The sequence below is a fragment of the Pongo pygmaeus genome, chromosome Y (assembly GCF_028885625.2).
Source record: "Pongo pygmaeus isolate AG05252 chromosome Y, NHGRI_mPonPyg2-v2.0_pri, whole genome shotgun sequence".
NCBI lineage: Eukaryota > Metazoa > Chordata > Mammalia > Primates > Hominidae > Pongo > Pongo pygmaeus.
In genome coordinates this window covers 48,183,693-48,195,933 of record NC_072397.2, presented here as the reverse complement: position 1 = coordinate 48,195,933, position 12,241 = coordinate 48,183,693, and the positions used below count along the sequence as shown (strand labels likewise).

At 42.0% G+C, this 12,241-nt stretch overlaps 1 long non-coding RNA gene across 1 annotated transcript; it reads right to left on the bottom strand.

Moving 5' to 3' along the window:
* Positions 1-6,481: 6,481 nt before the first annotated feature.
* On the bottom strand, positions 6,482-10,285 carry LOC134739074 (uncharacterized). Its single transcript, XR_010125564.1, has 2 exons — positions 10,099-10,285; positions 6,482-7,848 (listed from the first exon to the last, which is right to left on the bottom strand). It is a non-coding gene; the product is annotated as an uncharacterized LOC134739074 (long non-coding RNA).
* Positions 10,286-12,241: the final 1,956 nt, after the last annotated feature.

Genomic DNA, 12,241 nt, shown 5'->3' with positions numbered 1-12,241 from the left:
TCCAGGAGCTGTTTTTATCAAAAAAATTTATAAACTAGATGGAACACTAGCTAGACAAATAAATAAGAAAAGAAAGAACCAAACACAATGAGAAATAACAAGGCAGACATCATCACTGATCCCATGGAATTAAGAACAACCAAAAGAGAATACTGTAAACACCTCTATGCACATAAACCAGAAAATCTAGAAGAAATGGACAATTTATTGCAAAAAAAAACCCTCCACAAGACTGAACCCTGAATAGATCAATAATGTGTTCTGAAATTGAGGCAGTAACAACTAGCCTACCAAGCAAGCTGAATTTGACCAGAGGTACAAAGAGGACATGGTACCTTTTCTCCTAAAACTACCAAAAAAAATTTGAAGACAAAGACGTTCTCTCTAACTCATTCTATTAGAGCAGCATCATCCTGATACCAAATCCTAATATAGATACAACATCAACAACAACAAAACATCATGCTAACAGCTTTGATGAACACTGTGCAAAAATTCTCAATAAAATACTTGCAAACCAAATCCAGCAGCACGTTAAAAAGTGCATCCAACACAATGGAATTGGCTTTGTCCCCAGGATGCAAGGTTGGTTCAACATATGCAAATCAATAAATGTGACACGTCACATAAAGAGAACTAAATACAAAAACCACATGATTATCTCAATAGATGCAGAAAAAGTATGCAATAAAATTCAACATTCCTTCACGTTTAAAATTCTCAATAAACTAGGAACTGAAGAAACATACCTCAAAATAATAAGCGCCATATACAACAAACCCACAGACAATATCATACTGAATGTGCAAAAGCTGGAAACATTCCCCCTGAAAACTGGCACAAGAAAAGTATGTCTTCTCTCACCACTCTCATTCGACACAATATCGGAAAACTTGGCCAGGAAAATCAGGACAGAGGAAGAAATAAAGAGTATTCTAATAGAAAGAGAGGAAGTCAAATTATCTTTGTTTGCAGATGACCTGATCATATATCTAGAAAGCCTCATCTTCTTAGCCCCAAAGCTTCTTAAGGTGATAAGCAACAGTAGCAAAATCTCAGGATATAAAATCAATGTGCAAAAGTAGCTAGCATTCCCATACACAAACAACAGACAAGAAGGGAGACAAATAATGAATGAACTTTCATTCACGTTTGCTACAAAGAGAAAAAAATACCTAGGAATACAGCTAAGAAGGAAAGTGAAGGACCTCTTCAAGGAGAACTAAAAACAACTGCTTAAAGAAACCAGAGTGGACACAAAACAAATGTAGAAACATTTCATGGTCATGGAGAGGAAGAATAAGTATCATGAATATGAGTGCATTGCCCTAAGTAATTTATAGATTCAATGCTATTCCCATTGGACTACTGACATTCTTCAGAGAATTAGAAAAAAAAAACTTTTAAAATTCATATGGAACCAAAAAAGAGCCCAAACAGCCAAGCCAACCTTAAGGAAAAAAAAAAAAAAAAAAAAAAAAAAAAGCTGAAAGCGTCACTGCCTAACTTCAAACTATACTAGAAGAGTACAGTAACCAAAACAGCATGGTACTGGTATAGAAACAGACACATAGACAAATGAAACAAAATAGAGAGCCTAGAAATAAAGCCAAAAACCTACAACAACATGATCTTTGACAAAGTCAACAAAAACAAGGAATTAGGGAAAGATCTCCCTATTCAATAAATTGTGCTAGGAGAACTGGCTAGTCATATGCAGAAAATTAAAACTGGAACCCTTCCTAACACCATAGACAAAAATTAACTCAATATGGATTAAAGACTTAAATGTACAACTTAAAACTATAAAAACCTTAGAAGAAAAAATCTAGATAATACCATTCAAGATATAGGCAGGAGGAAAGATTTGATGACAAAAAGGCCAAAAGCAATAGCAACAAAAACAAAAATTGACTAATGGGGTCTAATTAAATTAACAGCTTCCGCAGAGCCAAAAAACTCTCATCAGAGCAGAGAACCTAGAGAACGGGAGAAAAATTTTGCAACCTATCCATCTGACAAACGTCCAATACCCAGAATCTACGAGGGACTTGAAATTTACAAGAGAAAAACAAACAACCCCATTAAAAAGTGGTCAAAGGACATGAACAGACATATCTCAAAAGAAGACATACATGTGCCCAACAAACATGAAAAGCTCAACGTCACTGATAACTGGATAAATACACATCAAAACAACAATGAGATACCATATCACACCAATTACAATGGCTATTAATAAAAAGTAAAAAAAAATAAAAACAGATGCTGATGAGGTTGTGGAGAAAAGGGAACACTTTTACACTGTTGGTGAAAGGGTAAATTATTTCAAGCATTGTGGAAGAGAGTGTGGAGACTCCTCAAAGACCTAGAAGCAGAAATACCGTTTGACCCAGCAATGCTATTACTGGGTATACACCCAAAGGAATAGAAATCTATTTTAAATATACATGTATGCATATGTTCATTGCAGCACTATTTACAATAGCAACGTCATGTAATCAATCTACATGCCCATCAATGATAGACTGGATAAAGAAAATGTGGTACACCTACACCATGGAACACTATAAAGCCATAAAATGTAATGAGATGGTGTCCCTTGCAGGGACATGGTTGGAGTTTGAAGCCATTAATCCCAGCAAACTAATGCAGGAACTGAAAACCAAACACCACCTATTATTATTCTAACTTACTAGCGGAAGCAGATCAATTAGAACACATGTACACACTAGGAAGAACAACACACACTGAACACCTGTTTCATGGCATGGGGGAGGGGAAGGAGAGCAACAGGAAGAATAGCTGCGGATGCTGGCCTTAGTACCTCGGTGATGAGATGATCTGTGCAGTAAAGCACAATGGCACACGTTTATCTATGAAAGAGACCTGCATATCATGCACATGGAACCCTAAACTTAAAATAAAAGTTGAAAAAAATGTTTATCACATATGGACCCCTGAACTTAAAATAAAAGTTGAAAAAAAATGCGTATCTGGTGGATTCTCTATGTTAGAAACAAACTGAGGATCCTGAAGCTCCCGCTGTGAGAATCGGGGCTGGGGGCACCCTGGGGAGCCGCTGCCAAGGCCGTCCACCATCCCTACAGGCCGCCTCCCTTCCCGGCCAGTGATGGAAAGAATAGGTATGTGAACAGCTGTGGAAGTCAGACTCTCGGGAACTGAATCAGGCCCCTGGCCATGACCCCCAACCCTGTCCAGCCAGCGTGCCCACCAGTCTTCCCACCCAGTCAGCCCAGCCCTCAGGATTGTTAGATGGAACAAGTCTCCATCATCACCCAGGCATGGAGGGAAGATGCCCTGGTCCTTACCAAGCAAGTCCTGGTTTCCAAAGTGCTCTCTGAAGAGGTCTCATGATTGTCACACCTTAGAAGGCCCCTTTCTGCTCTTCTTGCACCCAGCATGTTGGCCAGTCACGTTCCCCTGCTGAGCTCTCCACACATAAGGAGGAAGTCAACACCATTGCTAAGTCAATTCAGCTCCAGAGTCTCCAGTATCAGTTTTATCAGATCCCAGGAACCTGCCTGCTCCCAGAGGTGACAGAGAAAAATCAAGGAAGGATCTGTATGGGCACTGACTTGCATGAAACCCTTGTGCCTAGCTCCTTGAAGGCATTCAGCAATGCTGACTGCCTAATGCCTGTAGAGATTGAGGAGACCAGGCACCAGATCCATTTGCTCATGAGGCCTTATATGGATGAGTTCCTGAGATGACAGGAGGAACTGCTTAAATGTGTTTTTTTCATTGCTGTATTCATTCCAGCCTGAACAAGTACGCAGATCCTGTTAAGAGGTGACAGTGTGCTGGCAGTCCTCACAGCCCTCGCTCGCTCTCAGGGCCTCCTCTGCCAGGGCTTCCACTTTGGTGGCACTTGAGGAGCCCTTCAGCACACTGCTGCAGTGTGGGAACCCCTTTCTGGGCTGGCCAAGGCCAGAGCTGGCTCCCTCAGTTTGCGAGGAGTTGTGGACGGAGAGGTGCGGGCGGGAAACGGGGCTGCGCACAGTGCTTGTGGGCCAGCGCGAGTTCCGGGTGGGTGTGGGCTCGGTGGACCCCGCACTCAGAGTGGCCGGCCTACCCCACCGGCCCTAGACAGTGAGGGGCTTAGAACCTGGGCCAGCAGTTGGTGTGCTCAATTTCTCACTGGGCCTTAGTTGCCTTCCCACGGGGCAGGGCTCTGGACCTGCAGCCCGCCATGCCTGACCCTCCCCCCACCTCCTTCGGCTCCTGTGCGACTGGAGCCTCCCCGACAAGCCCCACCCCCTGCTCCACAGCACCCAATCCCATCAACCACCCAAGGGCTGAGGAGTGCAGGCACACGGCGCAGGACTGGCAGGCAGCTCCACCTGCAGACCTTGTGCAGGATCCAGTGGGTGAAGCCAGCTAGGCTCCTGAGTCTGGTGGGGACGTGGAGAACCTTTATGTCTAGCTAAGGGATTGTAAATACACCAATCAGCACTGTGTATCTAGCTCAAGCTTTGTAAACACACCAATCAGCACCCTGTGTCTAGCTCAGGGTTTGTGAATGAACCAATCAACAATCTGTATCTAGGTACTCTGGTGGGGATATGGAGAATTTTTTCTAGCTCAGGGATTGTAAAAACACCAATCAACGCCCTGCCAAAACAGACCACTTGGCTCTACCAATCAGCAGGATGTGGGTGGGGCCAGATAAGGGAATAAAAGCAGGCTGCCTGAGCCAGCAGTGGCAACCCACTCGAGTCCCCTTCCACATTGTGGAAGCTTTGTTCTTTTGCTCTTTGCAATAAATCTTGCTGCTGCTCACTCTTTGGGTCCACAATGCCTTTATGAACTGTAACACTCACCGTGAAGGTATGCAACTTCACTCCTGAAGCCAGAGAGACCATGAACCCACTGGGAGGAATGAGCAACTCCAGACGCGCCGCCTTAAGAGCTGTAACACTCACCACGAACATCTGCAGCTTCATTCCTGAGCCAGCGAGACCACGAACCCACCAGAAGGAGGAAACTCTGAACACATCCGAATGTCAGAAGGAACAAACTCCGGACATGCCCCCTTTAAGAACTGTAACACTCACCGTGAGGGTCTGCAGCTTCATTCTTGAAGTCAGTGAGAACAAGAACCCACCAATTCCAAACACAGTGTGAAGGGTGTGCTGGACCAGTGTGGGGTGTTCTGGGGTGGCCTAGCCCATGAGTCGTGTTTGTTCCACTAGGGCTGCTATGTCAAGGACCTCAGCCATCTGGGCACGGACCTGAGGAAAACTGTCATCCTGGACAACTCGCCTGCTGCTTACATCTTCCACACAGAGAATGCAGTGCCTGTGCTGTCCTGGTTTGATAACATTCCAGACAGCAGCTGCTGCACCTGATATCAATCTTTGAGGAGACGAGTGGAGCAGATGGTGTCTACACTAGCCTTGGGCAGCAGTGGGCCATTAGCCTTCCCTGCTTCCCAGCAATGGCCACCACAGTAGGGGATTTTCCCACACTGTGCCTTTATGATCAGCCTGAAAGAGTGAAGGCTGGAACACCTACTCACATGGGCCTGGAAAGAGTAAGAAATGATTGAAAAGAGCTTTAGGACAGCTTAGATGCCCAGTGAGGGAATGCCAGACCAAGGATACCCAGAGCTACCTGCCATCAAGTTGTTGGGTTCCCGAGATGTAGGTGTGAGAGAAAGAAAGAGAGCATGTATGTTTTGCCATGAACTGTGGCCCCAGTACATAGTGTTTCAGTGGGGGAGAAGCTGAAGGACAAATACTTCCCAAGTTAGCTTGTCTCCTCTCCTGTCACCCTATGAGCCCCTGAGCTCCATAGGGATGAAGACTCTTGAAGGCTCCATTGTAAACCTGGTGTTTCCTCAGTGCTGCAAGGCCTATGCTGAGGAGAAAGGAAAGGTATACCTTTGGGTGTTCCAGACACACATCTTTCTGAAATATTTCTCCAGCCAGTTGTTGCAGACAAAAGACTACATTTCTGGGAAGATGGGGACTTATGTCCAGACCACTACCCAAGCCATCAGGTCTTGTGGCCCAAAGGCTGTGCTTACTTAAGTCCAGCCAAGTGCCTGGGATGGATCTTTTCTGCATCTCCCCAAGACTCACCACTTAGCCTAGCCTCAAACCTGTGGGGAAGGAAGTTATCTCCCCACTCTGCAAGAGGAGAAATAACTGATTTTGGTTCTTTTGACTCTGTTTTAAAATTCTCTTTTAAAAAAAAGCCTATCTGAAACTGAAAAAAAAAAAAACAAACAAGGAAAAAAGATGTCAGACTTAAATAGGTGAAAAACACACAGATATATCTATAAGCAACAAACACAGCTAATTCACACATATATTAAACATCACTTTGAGATAAAGTGTACTGAGCTAAAAATTATCATTCAACTCATGATATCAAGCTTTAAAAGCAAGAATACAATTAACTGATCTGAGAAAACATACCCAAGAAAAGAAACGCAATAACACACAATTGATCATAAGAAAAGAGATTTTAATACATAAAATCCTGAATACATCATAGATTTAAAAGAAAAAAATTTTTTTTTTTTTTTTTTTTTTTTTTTAGGACAGAGTCTTGCTCTGTCGCCCAGGCTGGAGTGCAGTGGCGTGATCTTGGCTCTGCCCAATGGGTTCACGCCATTCTCGTGCCTCTGCCTCCCGAGTTACTGTGAATACAGGCGCCCGCCACTATGCCCAGCTAATTTTTTGTGTATTTAGTAGAGACGGGGTTTCACCATGTTAGTCAGGATTGTCTTGATCTCCTGACCTCGTGATCCACCCTCCTCGGCCTCCCAAAGTGCTGGGAATACAGGCATGAGTGATCACACCCGGCCAAAAAATGACTCTTTAGATATCTACACCATTCAACTGCGTGCACTCATGAAAAGCAGACATTTTAAGTCATTGGAATTTAATAAATTGCAGTAAAATTATACAGAAAATACATTACAATCATTAATAACAGGCTCTAAAGAGATGAATTTAATTAATAATCATTAAAAAGATAGGAGAATTTAATTATGTCCTCAATATATTTCTGCTCTTCTTACCACAAAATATAATAAAACTATATGACTATAATATAGCTTTCAGGAGCTAAAAAAGCCTTATGTTTCGAAATAAAAGAACAACAAAAATTTTGCAAAATACGCTGAGCATTACTGAAGTATAAAGTAAATATCTGGAATGAAAATATACCATCATTTAGATACAGACTAAAAAAAAGAATATAAATGTTAATAATTCCTTTCTGCCTGCAGTGAGCTTGAAATTACAACCAAAAATTTTAATAAATATGTTGCACCTACAATAAATTTTATTAATAGCTTACATAATGTGTAAATTTGAGCAATTTATTTTAGAATTTTTGAATCTAAAAATCACCAGCTTGACATTCATTTCAAAAAGTGAAATATAAACGAGAGTAACATAAGCAGCATGACAGAATGGGTGGTTCTGCGTGCACATCCCCCACAACATAATGCAGCTGCCACAGCAAACATAAGTGCTTTCATGAAAGCTTTGGAATCCAGTTCAGAGTATGTGACACCCAGCTGGAGGCAAAGACCAAGGAACACATCTTCAGAGGGTAACCACTTGACCAAGTGGCAAGCTTGCCAATCATGGTCCCGGCTTCAAAACCGAATACTGCCACATCTTACTGTAGACTTGCCTATAACTCGTTTGACCTTGGTCCTGCCACTGCAACTATCTGCCAAAAACACAAGAGAATTCATACTCACCTGAGACAGCTGACAGGCCGGCAGAACTTGGTTCTCTCTATAGTCCCTGAATCAGGCAAAACCCACCTTCTTTACTTCTCCAGCCATGGTCTAGAAGAAATCTTCACATTGATAAGATGAAATGCTAACTAACACTATGAGAAATACTAAAGTATAAATGTCACTAAAAATGCTAAATACATACCGAAATTCAGAATACTCTAAATTGTTATCATCTTAAACCAGACTATTAAAATACAAGATGTTTTATATAAGTCTCTTGATAACCACTAGGAAAAAACTGTAATAAAAAAAGAGAAAGTAATTAAAGCATATACAAACAACAAAAATTACACATTGGACATGGTGGCTCCTGCTTATAATTCCAACACTTTGGGAGGCCAAGGTGGAAGAATCATAAGCTCCTTGGGTGTTGTGGTGTGTGTCTGTAGTCCAAGCTACTTGGGCGGCTAAGTTGGGAGGATTGCTTGAGCCCAGGAGTTTGAGGCTACAGTGAGCTGTGATATGCAACTGCACTTCAGTCTGAGCAAGAAAGCGTAACTTTGTCTCAACAAAAATTAACAATACCACAGGAAAGACAGAACCAGAAAAAAAAGAAGCAAATTTAAAATGGACAGAAAACCACAAATTTACAATGGTAACTGCTTACCTATCACTACCTTACAAATAAAAAGATTAAATTATCTACTAAACAGATACTGCTGTAGACTGAATGTCATCTCCAAAATTTAGGATAAAATTTAATAGCCAATGTGTTAGAATTAAGAGGTGGAACCTTTAAAAATTAATTAAGCTATAAGAACTCTGCCCTCATGAATGGACTAATGTTCTTATTATGGGAATGGGCTAAATATAACAAGAATGGATCTGTTATATATTTAAAAAAAAGCTCTCTCTCCCTCACATCTTTGGCCAAGTTATTATCCAGCAACTAGACCTTCAACAGATACCAGTATCATGTTGTTTTGCCTTCCCAGCCTCCAGAATTATGAATCAAACAAAATTCTATTCTTTATTACCAGTCTGTGATATTCTGTTACAGCAGCCAAAAGACACTAAAGCAGACAGAGTAGATAAATGAATCTTTTAAACCTGGTAATATGCTGCTTACAGGAGACTCAATTGTGAATTAAGAGCATAGGCTAAAAGTGAAAGGATAGAAAATGATATTACATGCAAATAATAATCAAAGGAGTGCAATGGTAGTTATGCTTAAATTAGACAAAATAGACTTTCTAGCAATGTCTCTCACATGCATGAAATGAGTTTACCATACTATAATAATAGAGGTTAATTTGTCAAGAGAATATAGCTATATATATTTATGTGCCCAAAAGGGAGGCTTCTAAATATAAAAAGCAAATATTGCCAGAACTGTAGGGAGAAGTAGAAAGAAATCCAATAATAGAAAACTTTAATGAAATGTATAGTAAAGGACAAATAGTTAATAGCATTGTAAATTGGCAAGGGAAAGCTGGTCTCATGTGTTGCATTTGAGAATGCAGCAAAGAAAGTAGGACCTTATAATTTTACTGCAAGTCTGAGTTAGGCTGAAAAACAGGGTGGTCGATTAGAGGCTCCATTTGCCATACATTAAAAAAACAGGAGGAAACCAGTCCTCTTCTGGAGTGTTCAAATAATTAAAGAGCAGAAAACTAGACTAAAGTGGCTCTAGTGCCCTGTGTTCATAGGTTAAAAAAAAAAATTTAAAACCTAACTCAAATACATTTCCTATAAACCATTATCTTAGCCTGAAACAAAATGCAGATTTAACCAATGACAAACATACAATTAACCTCTGAATATGTAACTAGGAAATTTCCATCTGGATAGTTCAAATAAGGCGATTACATAACTGGAAACAATTTATGAATTTGGGTTGCTTTCTCATGCATCTTATAAAAGCCTTTCCTTTATGCCCCTCTGGTGGACCACAAATCATGGCTGGGTGCTTTCCATTTCAGCAATCACCGTTTGTTCAGATAAACTGGTTAACGTTTTAACATAGACTCCCGTTAATTTTTAACAAGAGAGACTGTGGACCCCACAGGCCGCAGCTCCTCCCACGCAAACACCCAGTCGTGGTTTTTCCCTGATGACCTACCTGGCATCCCTGAACAATCTGGGAAATACTCATGGCTGTGGGCGCAGAGCAGGGCGCTGCCCAGGGACAGGACCGAATGGGCCGGGCCGGACGTGGGGGTCCTCGCTGCTGGCCCAGCAGCCATCTTGCAGCTGCAGGGGATTGAGGGCCAAGCTGCGGGAGACTGGGAACTAACCGTGGGGAGGCCGGTCCTGCCGGTTTCTCAGGCTGCTCTCCCCTCTCAGGATGCCGAACCCCGCATACTCACCATTTCCCAGCTTCCATGATGTCCTGGCACCTTAACTGTGCGTCCCCAAGGACCTACACAGCACAGAGCAACAGGGGCTGTGAGAGAGTAGCCCGGGGCTCCCAAGGTGGAGGAGGCGAAAGAGGAGACGGATCCCAAGCTCCTGTGCCAGCGCCAGCGAGAGACAAAGACCCCGCCAAACGCCGGAAGCCACGCCCTCCTTTCCTCTCCTCTCCCACTGCGCACCTGATTGGACAGTTCCTACATCAGTGTCACTGATTGGATAAAACTCCAGGACTCACCCACCCCCGCCTGACTCCTGCCCCTACCTCAACTCCCCCTCAGCGTTAGTGCATTTTTGTTAGTTTGTTTTACTTTAAGTTCTGGAATACATGTGCAGAACGTGCAGGTTTGTTACATAGTTTTACATGTGCCATGGTGGTTTGCTGCATCTATCAACCTGCCATCTAGGTTTTAAGCCCCACATGCATTGGAGATTTGTCCTAATTTTCTCACTCCTCTTGACCTCAATCCCCTAACAGGCCCCAGTGTGTAATGTTTCATTCCCGGTGTCCATGTGTTCTCATTGTTCAACTCCCACATATGAGTGTGAACATATGGTGTTTGGTTTCATGTTCCCGTGTTACGTTGCAAAGATAATGGTTTCCAGCGTCATTCACGTCCCTACAAAGGACATGAACTCATTCTTTTTATGGCTTAAGATTACTTCATGGTGTATATGTGCCACATTTTCTTTTTCCAGTCTATCAATGATGGGCATTAGGGTTGGCTCCAAGTCTTTGCTGTTGTAAACAGTGCTACAATAGACATATGAGTGCATGTGTCTTTATGCTACAATGATTTATATTCCTTTGGGTATATACCCAGTCATGAGATTGCTCGGTCAAATGGTATTTCTGGTTCTAGATCCTTGAGGAATCACCACACTGTCTTCCATAATGTTTGAACTAATTTACACTCCCTCCTGCAGTGTAAAAGCGTTTCTATTTCTCCACTGCCTCACCAGCATCTGTTGTTTCCTGACTTTTTAATAACTTCCATTTCAAATGGTGTGAGATGGTATCCCATTGTGGTTTTGATTTGCATTTCTGTAATCATCAGTGATGATGAGCTTTTTTCTTTTTTCTTTTTGTGTGCTTGTGGACCACATAAATGTCTTCTTCTTCTTCCTCTTCTTCTTCTTTTCTTTTTATTTATTTTATTTATTATTATTGTTTTTAAGATGGAATCTTGCTCTGTTAGCCAGGCTGGAGTGCAGTGGCAGGATCTCGGCTCACTGCAACATCTGCCACCCAGGTTCAAGTGATTCTCCCGCCTTAGCCTCCCGAGAAGTTGGGATTACAGGCCACCTGCCAATACACCCCGCTAATTTTTTGTGTTTTTAGTAGAAACGCAGTTTCACCATGTTTCCCAGGCTGGACTTGAACACCTGACCTCATGATCCACCTGTCTCCACGGCTGAACGTGCTGGGATTACAGGTTTCATCAATCACGCCCAGCGAAATGTCTTCTTTTGAGAAGAGTCTGTTCATATTCTTTACTCACTTTTTGATGGTATTTGTGTGTGTGTCAATTTGTTTAAGTTGCTTGTAGATTCTGCATATTAGACCTCTGACACGTGGTTAGATTGCAAAAATTTTCTCTCATTCTGTAGGTTGCCTGGTCACTCTGATGATAGCTTCTTTTGCTGTGCAGAAGCTCGTTAGTTTAATTATATCTCATTTGTCAATTTTAGCTTTTGCAATTTAGCGATTGCTTTTGGTATTTTATTCATGAAGTCTTTGGTCATGCCTATGCCTTGAATGGTTTTGCCTAGGTTTTCTTCTAGGGTTTTTATGGTTTGGTGTTTTACATTTAAGACTTTAATCCATCTTGATGTAATGTTTGTATAAGGTGTAAGGAAGGAGTCCAGTTTATGTTTTCTGAATGTGGCTAGCCAGTTCTTTCAGAGCAATTTGTTAAGTAGGAAATGTTTCCCCATTGCTTGTTTTTGTCAGGTTTGTCGGAGATCAGATGGCTGTAGATGCACGATGTTATTTCTGAGATCTCTGTTCTGTTCCGTTGGTCTATATATCTGTTTTGGTATCAGTACTGTGCTGTTTTGGTTACTGTGGCCTTGTAGTATAGTTTGAAGTCTGGCAGC